Raw genomic sequence first — 25,612 nt, forward strand, 5'->3', positions numbered from 1 at the left:
AGATGGTGTCTTGAGTAGTTAAAACATGTAACTGAGGGAAGTCATAGCAAAAGGATGAAATGAGGAGTCTAACCATGGCATGAAGATGTAGGAACAGAATAAGGGCAAACAAGCTCCAGTAAGGAAAAAGTGTTGTGGAAATTACAGATGGAGAGGACAAGGATGAGGTGACCAGGATGAAACAGGGAAGAAAGAAAAGTCAAAATATGAAGTAATATATTAAGAGACGAGAAGAAGCATACACTGAGGTAGAGTTGGGAAAGGGGCCTATGCAGTCGGATAAGGGAAAAATTCAAAGTTGTTAGCCTGGAAATTAAATTATCAGAGCAGGATTGGATGATAAGTGATGAACAATGGAATGGGGTTTTAAAGAGAAATATTTAAAGCTCTTTATGACTATTAAGATAAACTGAATTTGAGGATGGTTGTTCAGGGGACTGGTTTGTGGATTGGGAGTGTCTGTGATTGCCAAGGTGGATAAGAAGGAGTGAAATAGGTTTGTTGAGGAAGAGAAGGTCTTTTCAGCAATTAGTAATATGAAAGGAGAAAAAGCTAGAGGTCACACTGGCTTTGAGAGAAATTTCTACAAAGTAGCAGGGCTGGAGGGAAGGAGTGATGTCTGAGATATTCACTAAGAATTATGAAAGGGGCACCTTGGCTGAAAACATGATAGAATCCATTAAAATAGTCTTACTAAAGTGAAATGGGATGTTGAGGATCTAGGTAATTTTCATCTGAACTTGATTTGTAATGTGGATTCAAAAACTTGTGCCAGGGCCCTTACAGCAAAATAAAAAAAAAATAACTTGCTCAAGTTGACAGGCCAAGATCAGAAAAGATTTGTGATGATCTGCAGGTCATTTATATTATTTAGTACAAATGAGGTACAAAGGCTCTTTGATCATATTCTATAGGTATAAAAGAAGCCTCAAATTAGAAAGGGAAGGAGGAGAATAGAAAACACAAAGGGAGGTTGAGGCAATTGGGCTTCCAGTTTGTAAAATGTGGAACAAATATTTAGGGGTAAGTTTTTATTCAACAGCCAGGAAGGTTAAAAGCTGAGTCAATGTAGTTGTGAAGGTGTTTATACAAGACTTTGGTGTAAACCTTGGCATAGGTATCTTTGCCATCAGTAGGGGCAGGAGGTATGAAACTAGTAATATTGTCTGATAAAAGATTGTAGTTAGTTTTGGAGACATTTCTTAATCTAGTTTCAGATAGAGACGGGTCAGACATGATTGTTATTTCTAGAGTGACTGACCTGTGGTCAGATTTCACCAGAGATGACTGTACACTTGGGGTGGTACAATGATCATCCATGTTCTTAAGTACAAAATCCAGAATGTTTGAGTCCCTAGTGGGGGTGTCACCTTACTGGTCCAGGGCATTTGAGTTTACAATGTTCAAAAATCTCTGGGTGAATGCATTGGTAGAGCTGAAGTTAGACCAATTTATTGATGGGTAGTTGAAGTCTCCCAAAACTAGGGTGTTTGGTGGTATATTGATTGACTCCAGGAGGTCCAGGTAGGCATTGTGGGTGTCCTGGCTGATGGAGGGAGTCCTATAATTGGTAATAATTTGGAGAGGGTTTTTACCTACAGTAAATTGTACTTGGAGTAGTTTTGAGGGACTCACTTAGTCTTACCAATCTGGAGGTGTATTTGTTTTTAATAAAAATTGATCCTCCTCCTCTTTTGGATTTCTCACTCATTTAATGGTCTGAGCAAGTGGAAGGTGTTATAACCCAGTATGGCTGGGGTGCTTTCTGCAGCCTTGGACCAGATTTCTGTGACTGCACAGACGTCATCATCCTCCAAGGTGGGGGCAGCTTCCAAAGAGTGCAGTTTTAGGTTTAGGCTCCTCACATTTAGGAGCATGCCCCTGATCTTGGCTTTTAAGGTGAAATTTAGATTGGAAATTTTGTAATTGTGACATTGCCTAAAAAAGCACTAGGGAGGAGGCAAGAACCTTTGCCAGAAGCTGAAAACCTAGGCATGAGAGGTGAAGGCTATCTCTGGCAAAGCATCGAGTTCTAACAGCCATATCATCCCAGGATGACAGGCACTGGATCCCCTTGGGGTGACACCAGAAACTCTACTAACTGTTAAAGTCAAGTATCTATTGCTTGTATTTTGGCATCATTCTAGGTGAGGGTAGTATGCTGCTTAAGGCTAGGGACATACCTGCCTGGGACACATAATCAGAGAGCTCAGTCATGTCTCTCTTCATATAGTCCACAGACATACGTATCAAGTCATTCACACCAACATAGACTCTGACTGAGTCATAATAGTACTTGCTGCTGATAGTCTTGAGTGTGTGTGTGTGATGTTTTGGATTCTGGAACCAGATAGACAACTAAATGTACCATTCTCCTTATCCATCCTGGGGAGTGGCACATCAGTGTGCCTCACGATAGAGTCTCCTATGTCTAGGACATTTGGTTTAGTGTTACACCTTAATGGTTTACTTGCTGAGACACTGTTGTGACTTTTTATGTGTACTGTGCTTATCTGCAAGTGTATTATGTGTGGTGTACTTGTGTTTGGGAGGGTTCTGTGCTTTGAGTAGGTATTTAGAGGGGACCTCTGCATATGTGGGGTTATATGTTGACTTTGTGAAGGTGGCAAGATGTGAGTGCTGAAAACTTGCTTAGGGTCAGGTATACTGATTGGTGAGTGAGGAAGCTTTGATTCTGTGTTTTTTATGTAGATGCACCTCCTGCATGTTTAGTTGAAGTGTCTTAAAAGAAGTGGGTTGCAGTGAACATGAGGCAATTGCTACATTGCCCCAGGATGCCTAATCTGACCAGATTGTCAGGAGAAATTTTGGAATTATGTCTTTCCATAGTACTAGGTAAAAGGTGGGGTCGGTAAGAGGAACTGACCAGAAATGACCAGTTGGGAATCCTATGAGAAGGTAGTCTACTAGTACTGATGAGAAAACTAGTGAGGGTAGCTGTATTGGTCAGTAGACTGATCAGGGAAGAACAACCATAAAAATCTCCCACTAGAGTACAGACCACAGCTAAGGGAAATTTTAATGAGCAGATGTTTGGTCCTATACCACTAATGGTAGTTGCAGCTGCACATTAGTGCTTGATAGTGTGTATTGTGCAAACCTGCACTAATCCTGGGCTTTTAAAACAAATGAAAAAAACTTACTGATGGGCAAAATAGCAATCAAAAGCTCAGAACAGAGGCCTAGACCAACAAGTTTCAACGGATGGGTCTCTAGCCACACACTCCTGCCACAAGGGTCAGAGGGCCCTCTCCAGAAAACGTCTACAGGGGATTAGTGCTCAATTCAATACAGACAGAGCTAGACACAGCTAAATCTGTGGCTAGTCTATGCTAACACAGTAAAATTGCTCCGAAAACAAGGTAAACACATATAGTTGAAAACAGGCCAAAATTGCAGAAATAATCAGCAAGCAGTGATAAACAGCATGTGCAGAAATTCAAACAACAATAGTCTTATCTTTGGTTGTAAACCTTGGATGGCTCTGATGCAGATTTCAGAGTAGTGGCTTGTTGCCTAACTCAATGGAGCAATGTTTAAACAAATACAATAAACAAGTGCAAATGTAGGTCTTTTAAAATAAATAAAAAAAACTTTCTGGTGGGCAAAAATATCCCATCAAAAGCTCAGAACAGAGCCCTAGACCAATGAGCTTGAATGGATGATTTCTAGCCACACACTCCTGCCACAAGGGTGCAGAGGGCCCTCTCCAGAAAAAGTCTGCTGGGGATTAGTGCTCAGTTCAATACAGGCAGAACTAGACACAGCAAAATATGTGGCTAGTCTATGCTAACACAATAAAAGTGCACAAAACACAAGTTAAATGCAGTTTGTGGAAAACAGGCAAAAATACAGTAAAAATGCAGAAATAATCAGCAAAACAATGATAAACAGTTAGCAAGTTCAGAAATTCAAGTAGTGATAGTCCTATCTTTGATTGAAGCCTCGGATGTCTCAGATGCAGATATCAGAGTATTGGCTGGTTGCCTAACTCAGTGGAGCTTGGTTTAAATGGAATCCTGGAGTAACAGAGGGTGGTCTAATGGTTAAGGTGTTTGCCTTACAAACACAAGGTGCAGAGTTTGAGACTCACAAGGCATAATTGGCTAGGCTTACAATGGCTCATAAGGGCAGTTAGCCTAGTACTAACCTAAGTGGTAAGCAGATTAAGCATAGGAAGATCCTGAGAGTGAAGAGTATGCCTCATGGCAGTGAATTACCTTTATACATAAAGTAGGGTCTCAGAATGTACCCGTAGGAGAACACAAAGGTGAACATAGTTTCTTTCTGGTACCCATGGGAGGATCACAGCTATAAAGTGCCATCTCTGTAAATGTTTTTGCTATGGAAAATATTAAGGCTTCCATCTACTGGGTTCTCAAGACTAACTGCTAAGGCTGGTTCATGGAAGACTGCAGCCATTCCAAGTATCTTAGAGGAATTATATATCTGAGAATAGGGACTGTTTGGCATGGCTAGTGTTAGCATGTTTGGGGGCCCCCAGCAAATGTCAAGTAGGGGGATCCCTAGGCACTTCCAGTCTAAGTATCACCCTGTCACTGTCACCGCTTCTAAGCAACCTTTTTGCTCTTGCTACAAAGTTTTAGGTATAGTACGCACAGACTGACCTATAGCTACAATGTGCTCACATTAGAACAGACCTGTGTACTGAACTATGTTGGGCCAACTTACAAAGGGACATTTACAGTTACTGACATTTAGTTGCAACAATGATACATTACAACAACTCTATGTACCGGTCTGAACTTAGGTGAAATGGTGCCCTAGGCATGGCCTACTGTTTCAGCCCCCCCCCCCACCCCCCCCCCCACACACACACACACACACACCCTCCACTCCTCCTCTCTTTTTCCCATCTTTGGCTCCCCATACCATACACATTACTTTTTTCTTCTTTTTCTCACATTTGCCTTACTCATCAGCTTTTTCAAGAAACCATACCTTTCTATATGTTCTGCAGTGCATTTCAAAGTTTTTTTTCTTTTTTACACAACCTTTTCATCCAAAGATGGTTTGAACAGAAATTATGATTAAGGAAAGAAATTCTCTGTTGTTCAGCTTTCATTTCCTTATCATCCTTTAAACATACCTTTTCTGACCAAGACAGCACAGTAATAATCATTTAGGAAATAACAAAATTAAGCCAATGCACTCAGAAGCCATAGGGGTTGTAGTTGATCTGGGATGTATTTTAGGTCATTTTCCCAACCTTCTGATGCAGTGGTGGCCTAAACAAATATCACAAGTGAGAAAAGAATTTCAGTCTTATTTTTTTTCTTTCAAGGAAGACAGAAGTTGTGCCAAAGTCTTAATGCTCAAAGTGGACAAAATAGTAGCTTTATTAAGTATACAAGATTCTTGTACTAGTGTTTTAACAGAAAATAGGGATTGGCAAAATGTAGAGTTCATGGTAATGAGAAAGCATGGATTACAAGAGAACAAGTTACAGGTTTTGTATGTACAGAAGTATTCAGTTAATACACTACACAGACTGCGGTTTAGGTAAATGAGAGAAAGGGAGAAGGCAAAAGTTATATCGGTCTAAGGTTCTGTCAGATACATCTGCAGAACAGTAGTAACAAGGTTTTGCTATTCTTTTAAAATTGTCTGAACATTAGGACTTTGCTGATTTTTAAGTTTGTTTCCTACTGTTCTGACTATAATGCTGCCTTATGTGAAAACAACTACTCTCTTGTCATGAATAAAACACAGGTGCTAAAACAAAGAACCCCAGTAATCCCAACAGCTACTGTTCTGAGATTGTCAGTAGTTTGGATTCAGGGTAAATTCATCATAAACACACTCCTCGGGATTCAAGAAGCTCGGCGCAAGGACGGTTTTAGCCTTGCGCTGAGCATCCTCACTACAGATGGCGCAGCAGCACCATATGAATATGTAAGAGGGCACGCCGCTGCGCCCTCGACGTGCACAGGAAACGTGTGCGAGTGCAGGGGGCATGTACAAGTGCTCTACGCAGGCATAAACATGCCCCGACACTTGCAAAACCTACTATGCCTACTAGTAGAGCCTGCCCCTAATAGTAAGTCAGTAATTCAGTGTCCATGGATACCGAAATGTATGCTAAGCATACAAGAGTGTCCACGAACACTGAAATAAAATCGAAGTAGTAAACACACAAGCACATAGTGGAATGTTGAGCCCTGTCCCTAGAACTTTCAAAATTAGATTCCCTGTTCCTGTGTCCCTATTATACATTCGAATTGCTGCAATATCGAAGGTGAAAGCAAAGCGCAGCCTGTCTGCGCATCGCTACCCTCCACCGAGCGTAGCTTACACATCATATTCATTCAAATAGAGAAAAACATGCAGAATCAACATTAGTGTCAATAGTGTAGTGTTTAGAGCATCCTCCTAACAAACAGGCATTCACAGTTCGAGCCCAACAATAGCACGTATAATTTTCCATGTGGAATGAATGTTGTTTTGCCGTAAAACTAACATAAGAGTATCGCATGAGATAACTTAAATATCATTCAAGCAAAGTGGCATTGTTATAATGAATAAGGTACTAGTAAGCAGGTTTAAACACAAATAAGCAGCAGTAAACACATATAAGTACCAGTAAGCAAGTCTGAGTGCACTTGCATGGGTCTAAGCAGTGCCCAGCATAGGAAATGTATATAAGTATATACAGATATATAATTTATATATATATATATATATATATATATATATATATATATATATATATATATATATATATATATATATATATATATATATATATATATATATATATATATATATATATATATATATATATATATATATATATATATATATATATATATCTATGAAGAAAGAACGACGTAACAATAAAGCATACAAAAGGAATGAGAAGGGAATCAACAGCAACCCCAGTATTATATAGCACTAATGAAAAAATCCCAGTGTCCGACCAAATACACAGCAACACAAAACGCCAGGGAACTAGCGTAAATCACACCAGGAAACTGGAAACTAGTCAGGAGCCAAAAACGTTTAATGGTTGAGCGCTTTCTTCAGTACAAAAACTGCCTTCATCAGAACATCAATTGCTAAAATTCATCACATTATATACATAAAAAGCCCGCCTTTTTCCATTAATTATTCAATTAAGCATTTTTTCAAGTCCTTATGCCAAAAGCGTAATGTGACAGCATAATAATGAATAATATAAGATTAAAATTTAAATGTCCTTTCATTAAGCTAACCTCTTAGTACAAAAATATATACATTAACAAAATATAAATAAAATGTGTGTACAATACACTATAATTAAAAAGCCTTGCAGAGTGTGCAGAAATCTATGTACACAATACCTATTAAATATATCTAAACCCTGCAAGCTGTTGAATCTACTGAACAATATCTACAACCTAATAATAAAAACCATATATATCTAACTGATGACCTACATAACTAGATGAAGAAATATTTATATATATACCTCTATACAATGCCTGTTAGCGTCTTGATAAAATGTCAAACATTGCCATGTCATGACTAAATGTACAACCATTACCAATCATACCCTATACCATATTTACATATTCCAACCCCATAGGCATACCAAAAAAGTGAATGAAAGAAGTATAAATGGAAAATGTTGAATTCTAAACCATCCAAATGTATAATATTCCAAACCCTTTGTACTAAGTTCTAACTAGGGGTTTGGTAGGAATGACCTCATTCAGACCAGGAGGGGAACTTGCATCCAACCGGATCTGCCATCTAATTTCCTTTTCTCCTACTATAGCTTTGATATTGCCACCTCTGGGGTTTGGGACAACCACTTCCAAGATTCCAAATTTAAACACCTTGCATTGTGGATTTTCCATCAAATGTCTTGACAGGGCATTATTGATGTCACATCTCCTTATGCAATAGGTGTGGTCGTAAATCCTATTCTTTAGGCATCGGTCTGTCTTACCCACATAAAAACTCCTCCACACCTATTGCATAAGGAGATGTGACATCAATAATGCCCTGTCAAGACATTTGATGGAAAATCCACAATGCAAGGTGTTTAAATTTGGAATCTTGGAAGTGGTTGTCCCAAACCCCAGAGGTGGCAATATCAAAGCTATAGTAGGAGAAAAGGAAATTAGATGGCAGATCCGGTTGGATGCAAGTTCCCCTCCTGGTCTGAATGAGGTCATTCCTACCAAACCCCTAGTTAGAACTTAGTACAAAGGGTTTGGAATATTATACATTTGGATGGTTTAGAATTCAACATTTTCCATTTATACTTCTTTCATTCACTTTTTTGGTATGCCTATGGGGTTGGAATATGTAAATATGGTATAGGGTATGATTGGTAATGGTTGTACATTTAGTCATGACATGGCAATGTTTGACATTTTATCAAGACGCTAACAGGCATTGTATAGAGGTATATATATAAATATTTCTTCATCTAGTTATGTAGGTCATCAGTTAGATATATATGGTTTTTATTATTAGGTTGTAGATATTGTTCAGTAGATTCAACAGCTTGCAGGGTTTAGATATATTTAATAGGTATTGTGTACATAGATTTCTGCACACTCTGCAAGGCTTTTTTAATCATAGTGTACTGTATACACATTTTATTCATATTTTGTCAATATATATATTTTTGTACCAAGGGGTTAGCTGAATGAAATGACATTTAAATTTTAATCTTACATTATTCATTATTATGCTGTCACATTACGTTTTTGGGCATAAGGACTTGAAAAAATGCTTAATTGAATAATTAATGGAAAAAGGCGGGCTTTTTATGTATATAATGTGATGAATTTTAGCAATTGATGTTCTGATGAAGGCAGTTTTTGTACTGAAGAAAGCGCTCAACCATTAAACGTTTTTGGCTCCTGACTAGTTTCCAGTTTCCTGGTGTGATTTACGCTAGTTCTCTGGCGTTTTGTGTTGCTGTGTATTATATAGCACTGTCAGCGTATGTCATATCCAGCTGGGCAGGAGTGAGCAAAGCACTGCTACTCACACCACAGGCAGGATATTACCAGTGGTTGTAACATTGTTGATTTGCTAAGTCTACTTTACACACAGAGGGTAGTCCCTAGTTGGACTACCCAAAAATTGATAGGATGATTGGCCATCCGACCATTACACAAGCAAGGGCAGGTATGTTCAAGGACTAAATGATGGAAGAGCCTAAGAATACATGGGTTGAGACAACATACGTGTAGGGCCCCTAACGCTCGGGAGAGAGCCATGTGTGGAGGTGTGTCATGACTATGATAACAAGTGGACAATGGATGGTATGCATGTATTTTGAACACGGGTGGGGTGGAGGAACTATGGGTATGAAATTATGGAGCCAGGCGTGCCAGGGTTGGATGGGCTGGTTCTAATTGGACCGTCCCGTGGAGGTCAGTGAGTTCGTTATAAGTATATATGCATACACACATGCAGACATCAATATGTAGAAGTACATTCTCTGTAAGAAATTCATTCCATTTGCAGACATAAATAACATGAATGTGCCCTTACAAACCCCGACAGTAGACAGAATAATAGGTTGTGCAGAAGAGGGACAGGACGAAACTGCTAAAATGCAGAAGTATGTACAATGTTCGAAGTCAGTGCTGTGCTGAAAATAATCAAATGTGAGGACTTTCCCACACATGGAATCATTCCTGTGATCTGCCTGCTATGGCAATGCCAATTACTAAACCGGTCTGTTTGTAAAAGAAATACGCTGAACACGTACATAATTAGGCTCTCATGTGTAACATGTGCGTTACCACATAGTCATACTTATTAATTTATTGTAATGTCATGCTAACGGGAGTAAGGATGTAATGAAGTATAGAGTCTAATCTTGACATAAACACATGCATGTCCCATGTGGGAGAACCCAAAAATTGTGAATAGAATTCTTTTGGTTGCATATGTCACCAATGTTTGTGGACTAAACATTTGGGAGTTCTGAGGATACGTGGACTGAGTCAACCGATGGTATGGGTCGATAGGAGTAGGGAGTGGCCAATGTGTAGTGGTGTGGATACACCGCGAATCCAACTGGAGAAAGGATAACTGCAGTGTTAGGGAGGCGTTGGGGTGTGTGTTTGGGGAACCAGGAGCCATGGGTATATGGGTATATATGCAAATGAAGCAGCACAGCAATAGTGTATTGGTTAGAGCAATCGCCTAACAAACAGACATTCCCGTACCGAATCCCACTGTATCACATACCATTTACCATCGGTAATATGTACATGAACATATTGTGACATCTGTCCGCTGTATAACCTGCAAAATATCAATTAAAAGTTAACTGTAGTGAAGTGTCAGTGTCATAATGAATAAGGCACTAGTAAGCAGGTCAAGCATATATAAACACCAGTAAGCATGTGTAAGTGCTATGCGGGGTATATATTGCTTTACACACACACACACACACACACACACACACACACATATATATATATATATATATATATATATATATATATATATATAGATATATATGTATGTATATATAAATATATATATATATATATATATATGTATATATATATATATATATATATATATATATATATATATATATATATATATATATATATATATATATATATATATATATATGTATATACATATACATATACATATATATAGTTGCATATATATATATATATATATATATATATATAGATACATATATATATATATATATATATATATATATATATATATGTGTGTGTGTGTGTGTGTGTGTATGTGTGTGTGTGCGCGTAGATATACACAGATATACAGCTTTGATAGGAAACAGCACACAAGAATGACATATGTTCACAGGATATGCCAATGGAAGTGAGGACCCCAAGCAAGAAACATGAAACACGTAGCATGACCTTCCACCCCCCCCCCAGCCAGACACGGGAAACATACACACAAACAATGTAAAGAGTCCACTGCTCCCCAGACCACAGGCAGGATACAACTGGGGGGGGGTACACAGTGCACCTGTGAATTCGAATCTTAGAACACAGACAGGAGCATCCCTTGTGGGACACCCCAAAAATTGGCAAGACCAAATGAAGGTGATAGACCAAACATTCTGGCTGGGGTGTATACATATTCGGAATACAAGGGTTGGAAACCCTGATGACCCATGGGCCGAGACAATTGTATGAAATGGGTCCCGTGAAGTGGAGAGTGGGCTGCGTGTAGTGGTGTGTCCAGAACAGACCAGGACCCAGAGTAAGGATGGGTGCTTTTGAGGAGGTGCAGGTGGGGGAACTATGGGTAGCTACTTATGGGTCTAGGTGTGCAGGTGTTGGCTGATGTGGGCCTATATGGACAGCCCTAGGGATGTAAGCGAATGTGTTCATTGGGCAGAGGCGTCGCCCAATGAGCAGCCACACCCACTATGAGTCCCACTGCAGCAAAGTGTAATCTATATGACAAGGAATGGAATAACCAGATGTAGACGTATATATGTAGAGGTATGTGTGTGTATATCTACCCATAGCGACATAGAGATAAGCCTCTCACTCTCCGTAGTACAAATGTATACATACAGAGACAGAATACAGATACATACCCACATATAAATATATACATATGCAGACACCCATAGACCCATATGTTGTGAGATATATATATATATATATATATATATATATATATATATATATATATATATATATATATATATATATATATATATATATCTTTAGAGAGAGAGAGAGATAGAGGGAGAGAGACAGCAAATTATAAATATACAGGTATGCATGCATATACCGATATATCTGTATATAGTAATGTAAATATATATATATATGTATATATATATATATATATATATATATATATATATATATATATATATATGTGACTGTAAATATACACATGCCACCCTCACAAACTCAGGAACCTCACATGGCCTTCCTAAAAACACTAGAGGGGATAAATGTATCACCAAACACCATCATACTAGGTGACTTCAATTACCCTAATATAGACTGGGAACACTACTCAAGCCCAAACACCCTAGCCCAAAAGTTCCTGGAATTCATAAACTCAAATGCCATGGAACAACTAGTCACCATCCCCACAAGAGGAGAAAACATACTTGATCTCATCATCACGAACATGGGAGCACAATGTTCAACACCGGAAGTATACCCCTCACTGGTGAGATCAGATCAGAAACTAATCTCGCTGGAGGTCCTCATCCCACCCCCACCTGAAATAAAAAAGACCACAGTAAAGAACTTCTGAAAGCCGACTTCACACTTCTAAAGACTAGTGTGGTCTCCTTTAAGGGCCCCGACGCGGCGGAAAACAGTACTCAAGCAGCTGAATCACTTACAAATGCCTTCTACCAGCACCTGCAGGACTGCATGGATAAGGCAATCCCAAGCAAAACAAAGACTCTTTGTACCAAAGGCAAGCGTCCAGTCTGGTGGACCCCAGCCATAAACAAACTCTACAACAAAAGGAGGAAGCTACTACAAGATAGAGCAAAATCCTTAAAAGGTAAGACACCCTTGATCACTATAAGTAAAAAACTAAGAGCTCTCATAAAATCATCCAAAGCAAATTTTGAGAGAAAAATAGCTAAAGACTCAAAAGACAATCATAAGGCCTTCTTTAGCTATGTTAGAAACCTGGGAGGAAACTCCCAGATATGCTCAGAACTAGTTCAAAATGATGTGAAGATTACTGATCCTACAGACATTGCCAACATACTGGCTGACAGGTTCAGTGCAAACTTCTCCCCTCCCAAAAGGAGAGATATCTATACCAAGCGATTGCAGCCCCAAACATCTCCAACGCCCAAGTGAGAACTGCTCTCTCCAAAGCAAAAACACAGCATCTATGGGACCTGATGGTGTCCCCGGCTGTGTGCTCCACGAACTCAATGAGGAATTAAACCCACAGCTAGGACAGCTGTTTAATCATAGTCTTACCTCTGGATACATCCAGGAGTGGCGCACTGCAACTGTGGTCCCACTTCACAAAGGCAGTGCCTCCACCGACCCTGGAAATTACGCCCATTAGCTTGACAAGCCTTATCTGCAAAGCCATGGAGAGGATCATAGTGGACCTCATAAATAAAGACATAGGAATTTGCAGACTTTGGATCCATCCCAGTTTGGCTTTGTCAAAGGCAGATCATGCCTTCTAAACTTGGTTGACTTTTTCAAACAGTCACCAAAGCCATTGATGAGGAAAGGCAGTCCATACAGCCTACCTCGATCTGGCGAAGGCCTTCGATACAATACCCCACTCGGGTATCATTGAAAAACTCATCAGCTTAAATGTTAACCCATACATCACAAGATGGGTTGCAAACTGGCTGAGTGACAGAACCCACAGGGTCAGAGTTGCTGGCGCCATGTCAGACTCAAAGCCTGTCACAAGTGGTGTACCACAGGGCTCAGTCCTGGGCCCACTCTTGTTTGGCATCTACTTTTCCAGTACAAGCAAACACAGGAGGGTTATGGCTGACAAAGTTTGCAGATGACTGCAAACTGGGCGCCATAGTAGAAAACACATCTGACACAGATATCCTTCAGAAGGGTCTCACAGAAACGGATAACTGGTGCCAGAGCCATGGCCTAAAGTTCAATGCCAAAAAATGCATAGTCATACCCTTCGGAAAAAACAAGGTTACCCCTAGCTACCAAATAGGTGGCAATCCACTGAGCACAGAAGAAGTTATCAGGGACCTGGGGACCCAGGTTGATAGTAGTCTGTCATTCGACACCCATGTAGCTAAAGTAGTTAGGAAGACCTTCTACATTGCCCACCTTATCATGAAGGGATTCTCATCTAGATCAAGGGAGGTCATAGTCTCCCTATACTCATCACTCATCAGACCAATGATTGAGTACAATGCCCCATTCGTAATGTATCTGACCCAACACTTGCAGCAGCTGGAGAGGCCACAAAGTTCCTCACCAAAAGGATAAAGGGTCTCAAACATCTGTCCTATGCTGCCCGACTGAAAGAACTCCAGCTCTATTCAGTAAACACATTGCTCAGAGGTGACCTTTGCCTAACATACAAGGCCATGTCAAACCCAGATTTGATGAATATGCTTCACCTCAAAAATCTAGATCCGTCAGAGCCACAAGGGCGGAGACTTAAACCTCGACACGGCTATTAATAGCGTGCTGGAGGGATAGATTCATCACCCAAAGACTCCTATGCTGTGGAATAAAATCCCGGTATATGTGAGGCAGAGCACCTCGCTGGCCTTGTTCAAGAGAAATCTTGACCAATGGATGGGAGATCGCAGATATACCCCAGGGATTACCTCAGTGTCACTGCTCAACAGAGGCACAGCAAAATAATGGGTATAGTTCCCCATACTAAAGGGGTGGCGTAAGCCACAAAACTATGGGCTAGGCTTGTAAATGCCCTTGGGCAGATAGCCTAGTATGAACCTATGAACCTATGAACCTATGTATATAGCTAGGATATGATGCAGCAGTCCCGGTAATGACTTATCAAACCAGGCTGTAGATGTACACGGACCAGTAGGTTGTGCAAGCCTGATAACCCATGGGTCGACACAACGTACGACATGTGTCCTGACACGGGGAGAGTGGGCAGAGTGTAGTGGTGTGTTTATACCCCACCTGCATCCTCAGTAAGGATGAGTGCTGTACAGGAGTGGCAGGTGGGGGAACTATGGGTATGCAATTATGGGCCTAGGCATGCAGGTGTTGGCTGGTGCAGTCGTATTAGGACCGCCCCAGGTATGTAAGTAATATTCCGAATTGGGCATAGCTGACGCCCATACCTCTCAACCCATAAGAGCACATCCACTGAACAGGACATAAACCATTGAGGGAACAAATAGGGACTATATCTCTGAACTGTCCCCAATTTCCAGGGATGTCCCTGATTTTGACTCAGTTTCTAGCTCTGTCCCACTTAATCCCTCCTAAAACTAGTGACATTTGGAGGAAAGGTGGTGAATTACATGTAATGAATAACAACAATAATTAAGAGTTATAAACATCATTCATATGCTCTGAGTCTGTCAATGTGTCAGGTTAATAGCACCAATAATTTACGTGTCCCTGATGTTGTTATGCCGTGTCCCTGATTCAGTTTGTATTTTTCCCCAGTTGTATGAGAGGTCTGATAGGGACAGAAAGCACATATTACACTGACAACCTTAGAAAGATGATAGAATATTAGTCATGCAGTAGCATGACTCGTCTGAAGGAAGTGGATTCTAAAACCCAATTACTTGTTTGTATTGAAGAGTGTTAGTTCCCATGTATTAGCCAGATGGGTGCAAATTGTAAGAGGAACACATCAATAATATGAATCAAACTCTGGACAGGCCGCGGATTCCGTACAGTTGAATGGCATGCTGTCGCCTAATGGGCAGCCATTCCCGATACTGTAGGCATGTAATCTGATGTAATAGGCATCACAAGGTAACATCGTAGTCCTCACTCCCACACAGGGGTGTGAGTGTCAGATGCAAACACCAAATGCAGTGCATTTGCAAGTGCGGGAGCAAGCGGGTGTATGCCTGTTTGGCCACCAGTATGTGAGTATTGCACTAGTAAAGCAATGTAGAGGCTAACTGAGTGTAAGAAACTGTAACCAGAGGTTAGCATTGCTTAGCACCATGCAAACTCACGCACACTCGCTCACAACTGCTTTAATGGGCCTTAATCACACCGTATCCAATGGCCTTGTTCTGCCCAGCAAAAAAATAAACGGCCTCTGCAAGGCTCGAAACCAGGACCCTGCACACACAGCTATTGTGATTTGCCACTAAGCCATGGCAGATGTACAGACATCGGACCTTATCACAAACATATCATCCAGCACAGTCATTCAACAGTATAGGAAATGTATTCCATCATGTATATGTATGTGTGAGTGTTTATGTCCAGCATATAAATACATACATATAAATAAAGATATATTGGGAACATCCCATGTGACAACAAAGCATTACAAAGGAATGAAAAGGGAAACACCACCAACACCTGTATTATGTAGTGCTGTTGTCATATGTAATATCAAGACTCCCTCAGACAGACATGTGTCATTCATACACGCAAACATTTGTATATTGGCCATATACATCACTCTGTGCATGTTATTTACATTAACACAACAGTTCCTGTCCAATCATTATGCGAGAACAGTACTCTTGCAAAGTGCTGTGTGCGACATCATCATCATGATAAAGGTAAATGGGGTAACCATAGAGGGACCGGTAGTATTGTGTGTACAATGGGGTCATCCGCATCATGTGTACCTGGAACATTTAGGAGTCATGTGCATACTAGGATCGTGCACCTGAGAGACAGAGGTGAGGATGACTGGAGTATGTTGTGATGCATATTAAAAGGGTTACATGTGTCCAGTGGACACGTGTGTGAAATGGACAGCTATGTATGGGGCAAATGTTGTTCTAGGAATCGATTGGCCTTTTGTTTCCATAGGGTGAGAGTGGGATGTGGGGGAAGGAGAGTAAGTATGCTCGTGGAGGATAGGTAGGGTAGGATGACAGACAAGACAGCATACAAGGTCGGTATATGACACATGTGGGGGGATACACCTTGGACGGGGAGGGGTGTTCGGCATTCACAAGCCCATGAGCCCCCAGATGGAAACAGTGGGATGGAGGTCCCCAGCCATGGGCAGCCACCACTGCACCAAAACAGCTGCAAAGGTGGTAGTGCTGGGCGCTGTCTAGGAGGGGCAGCCTCACCCTGTAAATGTGACACTCTGCCCTTGAGCTGGTGTATCTGGCCTTGAAAACCCCTTACTGAGTCCCCTATGCACCACATCCGAGACTGTACGACAGTGGACATGTTCCTGTCTGGACCTGCTCCCAGGGGGGACAAGCCCCATCCTCAGTGGCGGTACCAACAGAATGTGATGTAGAGCCAACAGAGGTGGAGGTCCAAGGCTGGGCCCCAGTTGTGCTGGTGCCCGGTGCCATGGCCAGCTGAAGTGGGACAGGAGGTTCTGCCGGGTCCTCCAAACCCATACAGCTTATGGTGTTGCAGTTTAAACACAGATCTGGTTTAGTAATAGTCAACAGCATTCAGGGTTACTTACAACAGCATGCATAGATATGACCATCAACCCAACACAACAGATGGTATACATTTGCAGAGGGAGCACAACACATGCATATATACTGCATGACATCTGTACAAAGTGTTGTGACTGCAGCTATGAACAATGGCCCATTATTGGCATGTCACTGAGAACCTCAGACAGTGTCTGTCATACCACTGTTTCATGTGACATATGTCCAGTCAGGGATGCGATGACAGTAACTCATCACTATCACCATGTACTGGCTGCAATCCTCACACTATGCTCCTGCTGTTCACAGATGTGTGTTCAGTGAGTAACACAAGAAACAAATGGTTCAACGCACTGACCAGTCCACAGATGGCCCTACAGATGGGGGTTCCTCACAAACAGAGCACTGTCTTGTCAGTTTTAAAACATGCAGAATAGCCATTACCACACACAACTTGTTAAACAGGCAGTAGTCTCAATGAAGCATAGCTACACTTACATGCTGTAGTCATGTCTGGCACATTGCCCTCCTGTCTATACGCTATTTCCCACTGTGTATGTTGTTTGAGGAACATCCAGATATCATCTGTGATGCCGTTTACCAAACACCAGATCCTGGTACCACTCACAGCGACTATCATGGGCAAACACCAACATGATGTTCCTAGATATTGTACTGTGTTTTCATGCGAATGGCTATGGGAACGTCATCACAGCTGTTCCACATGCAATCAGCTAGAGGAGGAGTGCAATAGGGGCAGAGGCCATCACCTGATCATGACTATCACTTACAATACACAAGCTGCTGCTGAGCAGGTGTACACCTCTACATCCACTAGAGAGTGTGTGGGAGGGACAGACAGAGGCAAAGTACATCAGAGAAGGGCTTGGAGACTAAAACCTAAGCATCGTCTGTCACACACCTACCAGTACAGGGGTTCAAACTCCTGACTGACTAGTCATTACTATTACAAATGTATGCAGTTACTCCATGTGCCACAAAGCTGACATGTTGGTGTGCTGTAAGAACATATATGTGTGTTGGTGAGCAACATCTGCAAAGGAGATATAGTAGACATACATTAGGTGTAGCACACATGGCTGTCCACATGAACTGATGTCATTGTTAACACAACCACACTCTCTAATAGACTCACATTGACACTCTTTGCCAGCCCAACAAATACACTCCCAAACTACTTAGTTTATCACATTGCAGTAATGCACAGGTACTACATGCACCACAGGGGATATCCGGAGGTTCTATGGGCTAGGGCATGTGAACGTGTTTGACATCTGTCAGTATGCCAATGGGAGTTATACTGGGAGTGACTATGGTTGGGAGCATCATACCCCACATGCAGATACAAGGTGCCAGTACTGACATGCATGTGTGCATTGCTTCATGGCTGTGTAGTGGTTGGCTGTGCAAGATGGCTGTACAAGGCTGGTTGAGGGATAACCATTGGCATCACGCCACTCGACAATGGCGTGCAGTGTGGTACAGGGGTGTAGTGTCTGCAATGTCCCACACAGATGGGTATTGTATAAACTGTCCTGACATCCTGGTTACCATTGTGTATGGCCATAGCTTTGCAATGCATGCCATGTCTGTGTTTGATAGTCCTTGACATGGACATTGCCTGGGATGTGCATGTCTCACAATAATGTACAGTGACATGTACAGGTGTACCAGATTTGGCTGGCACATGTTGTGTACACAGACCGTTATCCTCCGATATGCCAATACTGGCTTGGTGTGGCAGAACTTGCTTATAGTCAGCAAGTTGACCCTGCACCTCCATTGATAGCATGCATGATACAGGTATTCCCTGGTGTCAGTGGCATTGGTCCATACAGGGCACATGTGTAAGGCAGTGTATAGCCTTTGTGGATCACGTTTAATGGCACCACATATGTTGCAGGCATCCAGTGGGGAACATAGTGATGGCACATTGTCCGCAATTATGTGCCTATTGTACTGCTGTACAGGGTGCCATGCCCTCTGCAGCCCACTGTAATCACACCATGCTTACTATCTGTCATAAATGTGCAGGCTACTAGCAACATAGTTGGATTTTCTAGGCAAGTGTGTTTGTGTATGTCACATGGGTTCAGGACGTATTCCGGGTAATAGCAGGGTTGCATACTTTGTTCACCAGGCCTTTTGCCAGATGTAGGGGTATGGCTTGCCAACACAGTCCCTTTGCTGACTAACATCTGTACTCCTCGTGAGGTGGACATTGTGACATATGAGACGAGCACCATATAGGAAAACTACAAAATCCACTACCCAACATAACCAGTGATTAGACACTCACAGCCACCTCCACACAGGCTCTGACAGTCAAACACACACACCTTTCATGTCAATAGAACCCCTACCTAACTAGTTTATCACACTACAGCAATACACAGTTACAGCATGTGCTATGGAGAATACTGGGTTACAACATTCCTAGAGGTGTATTCTTAGGTGGGTGACATAAGCAGGATTGCCAAAGGGGGTCATGTGAATTGTAAAGAGTGTGCATACTCCAAAAAGCATTGTTCTTGTCTCACGCCGACAGAGGCACACACACAGTTGGTCTCTCTTGGAATAGAACCCCTACCTAACTAGTTTATCACACTACAGCAATACATAGTTACAGCAAGCACTATGAAGAATACTGGATTACAGCAGTCCTAGACGTGTATTTCTAGGTGGGTGACATCAACAGGATTGCCAAGGTGGTCACGTGGGTTGTAAAGAGTGTGCATACTCTAAAATCATAGTTTCTTTCACAGGCAGGCAGACACACACTTGACCTGTCTGGAATTTGAAGACCTACCAAACTATGTTAACACACTACAGCATTACGCAGTTACAGCACACGTCATGGAAATTACTGGGTTAGAGCAGTCCCAGAGGTGTATTCATAGGTGGGTGACATCAGCAGGATTGCCAAAGAAGGGCATTCCAAGTGTACTGCGGGTTGTACATGTCTGTTACCTGTGTTTACCTGCTGCTTACTGTCACGAAAACACATTCACAACTGCTTACACCTGTCTTATGCAGTCCTAATGGACAGCATCAACAAGGCTTGTAGGACTTGAACCCTGGACCATGCACACTGAGGTCACTGGACATACCACAAAGCAATCTGGGTTATACGAATGTTGCATGGAATCTATAATGCACATCCTACTACTGGTATTAAACAGTACTGAAAACAAATGGGACAGTCCCTTTGTCTACATATGTATAGTACCCTTGAATGTACTGTACTCTGTGAAACAACAAAGACAAGTCTACATCTGTACACCTGTCATAACTACATATATATATATATATATACACCTATGGGATGTGTACACACACACACACACACACACACACACACACACACATATATATATATTATATATATATATATATATATATATATGTGTGTGTGTGTGTGTGTGTTTATATATATATATATATATATATATATATATATATATATATATATATATATATATATATATATATATATATATATATATATATGCACACACACACACACACACACACACACACACACACACACACACACACACACACACACACACACACACGTCTGAACACCCTTTGTGACACAGGGCATTAGCCTTAGTACCACAATAGCCAGTACATGCTGGGGTGAGATGTTTACAAGCCACAGACCTCGCACATGCTTGAATGAGTGTACTGCCTAGCTCTAACAGATCACATTGCTGGCACTCTTCCAGTACACATGAGGTGCGTGTGCCAAATATGATGTGCTCACTGTTGACCATTACAGTGCCTTGGCTTCACCATGGCACTGTCAAGTAACAGTTTGTAGGAGCATGACATGGAATAATGCTGATATGTGCTGTTGTAATATATGTAACTTGGCTACTCGGTGAAATGGTGGTGTCCTACCAGTGCATGAATACAACATCCATTATGGTGTAATGCTTGGCTATGTTTCACACATGGCATGGGGAAGGTGTGGAATGTATCCTCTTGACCTGCTACTGCACGTACTGATGTAGACCACATATATGTACATGTATTGCTATTTGTGTAGATTCCATGTATGTGCAGTGTCTGATGTCTGAAGGTGACTGTTGCCTTAGTACATCATGCTGTTGCAATACAGCCTCAACATTGCCAACTGTATATGGTGATATGCTTTAAGTACAGTAAGCCGTACATGAGGTATGGACAGATGTTTGGACATGACTACTAAGTGGTGGGGCTTATTTGCAGATGAATGATTACTGAGGACAGCTCAGTGATGTGTTACCACCAGTCCTACAATAACCTGTGTACCTGCTAAGGTCAGGTTTTGTTAATTGAAGTGGAAGACAGACAATGTAGAATGCTGTAAGGGTGACACTGAAGACAAACCTCATGATACCTGTAATAGTAATACCTTCCCTGTGCATATATTGTGCATATATCAGCACAGTTGTCAAAGGAAAGAGTCAGTAAGCATTGTACCAGATGCGATAGTGCTGTACTTCTGTAGTACCTATCATGAGATAGGCAGGTGTTTGATTCACATTACTGGCACGTGTGAGTGTGTGTCCATATATGTCATGTATGGTTGGGAATACATCCCACATGTTATCACTCTCCTGAACACTGTTGTTGACACCAGTACAGAGTAACGTGTACAAAGAAAGGTATAGGCAGGTGGTTAAACCTCACACATGTAAAGTGTCTGTATGTGTGTGACATAGGTGTATAGCTTTGTGAATGCCAGTGTGTGTGTGTGTGTGTGTGTGTGTGTGTGTGTGTGTGTGTGTGTCTATAGCTGTCCATGTGTATGGCTGTCCAGTTCCTGGAGTGAGGCTTTATTTTACCATAGTGAAATGTTAATGCCCCCTCCCCCCATCCACTCATAGCAGTCTGGCATCCCTGTTGATATAATCAATCGTAGACGGGCATACTAACCTCCTGTTAACATGTGCTCCCTGGGGTGTGACCTGTTGTTACATAGCCTACTGATGGACCCCCCACCCCACCTACACTCACTGCTCTGTAGTATCCCTGTCGATGTCCTTGATCTTAGGCCATTCCAGCTACCTATACATGTGTAATCTCTGTGGTGCGTCTTGTAATTGCATAGTACTATAATGATGATATGCACATCGGCAGGGGTTCTCATCCGAACACTGGCAACTGTGTGTGTGTGTGTCAAAGTGTGTGTTACTGTGTCTGTGAATCCCTGAGTGCGTGGGTGTGTCTGTGTTTGCATGCTGTCATGGCAGTGGGTATTACTGCTTCCCAATGAGAAGCCACTATTTCCACTGGCCTTTACCCATGTCATCTGGCATACCACTCTTTTACCCACTCTGCGCTCCAGGTGATACCACTCTTTTACCCACTCCAGCATACCTGTGATGTCACCCACTATGGATGTGACGGCTCTGAACACAGTAGCTTACTACACAGCTATCATGCTCTTGGATCATTAGAACAGTAAACATAATTGAAACATGGGAGAATATAACTGTGATGTGGAAGCTACAAAGTGCATGCAGGTATTGTCATACTGACTTGTGGGTAGTCAACATGTACATATGGGACTCCCGCAAACACCAACATCCCCCGGCACATGCAACTACACCTGAAAGAGGAAGGCAGAACATCAAGATCAACATGCTGTTAGTGTTGTTACACATGATACATACTGTCAAATGTACAAAATGCATTCTAAAACTGCAATACATGGTATGTCTGCTGCCTGTCAACACTACTCAACAATATTAATCTACAGTTGTCTACCTAGTATGTTCACCCTGTGCATCAGACCATATGTACATGTCCCTGCACCGATGGTGTGGATGACAGGGATGTAGCACAGACATCATCATATGCGCAGGGTGATAATGGTTGCCAGAGGCCTAGGTTGTGCCATTGGAGGACATCATGCATGTGTGTTAGGGCCTGTGATATCACTGTGTGTGTGTGTGGATGTTATGTGTGTGTGTTGAGGTGCCCTACATTTGTTTCCAGTGTGTGTGTATGCATGCACACAGGTCTGGCATGTGGCTGGCCTACACAGGGGTAATATTGACAGCTGCAGACTGTACAAGACAGGTTTCACAGTTCACTGTGTCCGGCCACGGCCACGCGACCTGCGCCTGCCAGGGGTTGCATGGGCACTACCAAGCAGAGGTCCAGATTGGGTACCGTCTGATGACACATATCCACTGGAATTGTGTCCCTGTTGGGACCATCCAGGACCACGTGCACGTGACCTGCTGTGTCCTGGTGTGGACTGCACAGCATCAGCTGTACTGCTGATGCTACCACCACAATGGGAGTGGGCATGTGCAGTAGCATGTTCACGTAGACCTTCAAAAGGTGATGTAGCTGACCTACGTCCACATGCCCGATGCCTCACTCCCACTAGATGTTCCAGAACAGATATTACATGCTCAAGGATTGACATGCCATGGTCAAGGTCTCCCACCATGTCACCCAATCGTCTTTCCAAAAATCTGCAAGATGATGGCGAGCATTTGCAAGTACCTGTATGTTGTCAGTTAATGAATGGACAGTAGCCCTCTGAAGCCTCAGACCTTCTCTGTTGTGCCATTTAGCACATGCCTGTGCCTCCATTACAGCCAGAAACATGCATCTGGTGACTCCAGCTGATGTGCTTGGTCTCGCAGGGGCATGTTGGCCAGTGGTCCTGCTATGAACAGCGCTGGGCACATGCTTGTGTGGGACATCACCAGTCTGTTGACTGGGATCATGGTGTGCAGGCACACCTTCCATAGTCACCACACTTCCCTGTTCCATGCTACCACCCGCCAACTGTCCTTCCTCTATGGCCGGTGGTGATGGGGTATGTGCAGGCAGGGGAACTGTGTGTGAGGATGAGGGGGAGACAGGTGGAATGGCAACCAATGGCACAGATTCAGCCCCTGACAACCCACCTGTGCCTCAACCATACTATCATCATCACTGCTAGAGTCTGTGGGGACACTAACATCAGGTGGACTGCAGGAGGGCAATGCACCTACATCAAAGCAGAGTGGAGGAAAGGTGTTGACTACAACTGTTAGCTGAGATATATAAGTATCCTGTTTTTTTCAATTATTTATACAGATTATTGTTTCTAGCAATTTATATATAGCACTTTTTATTGCCTGCTGCACAGTTTTTGAGTGTATTTTTATTGCTATTAACTAATCTGCATGGGTAACTGATTTGTTTGCAGTTAAAAGCATTCTGTAGAGTCTCATTGCTCCTTTATCTGTTTAAAAACTTTCATTTTGTGGCTTTCTGTAGTGCTTACTCTCTGTAGGATAATAGCTTTAGATGTATGACACTGTCCCGTTCGATTCTCAGCTAGAGCGTCTTCTGCGGGGAGACATGCATGAATGGACGTACCTTCGTTGAAGGTTGTGCATCAGGCCTGGCAAGCCGGTATGTAAAAATCACCTGCCAATCATTAGCGGACCGGAGTTCCGCTGTGGCGACCCCTAACCGGGAAAAGCCAAAGACACAAACAATTGTCCCCACCCTCCATCCCTGTTGGTGTCTTGCTGTTATACTTGGTGGCTTTGCAGTTGCCCACCCCTACTGTAAATCTGATCTGGGACACTCCTCCCAGTCTAGTGTCATTAGCTCATTCTACCTAATACAGAAAGAACATTTGATAAGACCTTCTGTTTCTCCTTTTTCCCTTTCAAAAAAAAAAAAAAAAATTTTTGCCTGAATCTCCTTGGTTCTGACTGTGCTTCTCAAACATTTTGGAAATATAGAGTATATTTTAGAGCATTTATTATAACTGTAATTGCCTTAATATTGCTACAACTGAAGTGCTCTAGGTTGCACTGCATCTGAAGTGTCTGTGTGTTTTAGCTGCTTTTCTGTATATATAGACTTCTCTGTATATGTAGACTAGCTACTTATTCTGCTGTGTTACTGCCTCTTAAATCATTTTTCAGTTGTGCACTTGCCTTGCTTCATTTAAAAAGTTTTAAATTGCTAATTTTGTAGAGTTTTAATTGCATTTACTGTTTAGGACTACACACTCAAGTGTGTTAGCCTTTTCTGTGTTTATTTACTGTATTATTGCATTGTTTAGCCTGTTTCAACAAAAAAAAATACTATGTTGTTTGCTCGTTTCCCACCTTTTCTAGCCAGTCCATATCCCGGGCTTTGCTTGTCTCAGGACTTTATTTTCTGTGCTCAGAGCTATCCAGACCTTGCTGTGGTAGTGGGAAGTCCTACTGCTTATCAGTGGGACTGGTAAGCATTGTACTGCCTATCTAACGCTAGAGGAGTGGTTTCCAGCTCTGAAATTGTAATTTTATTAGCCTTTTTGGGCTGATTTCTATCCCTTTCAACTTTGTGGCTTAAAACTGCATGTGTTTGCACATTTTTCACATCGTGCAGCACTGCGAGGCTACAGTTAAACTATTCCACGTGCCAGAAAGTCTGCTCTTCAAATTTTCCCTTAGAACTAGCTGGTTTCTCAGTAGTACCACAAAAATCTGAACCCCTGTGACTAGCACT

Source organism: Protopterus annectens, chromosome 11.part0 (genome assembly GCF_019279795.1).
Source record: "Protopterus annectens isolate FY-2018-M chromosome 11.part0, PAN1.0, whole genome shotgun sequence".
NCBI lineage: Eukaryota > Metazoa > Chordata > Ceratodontiformes > Protopteridae > Protopterus > Protopterus annectens.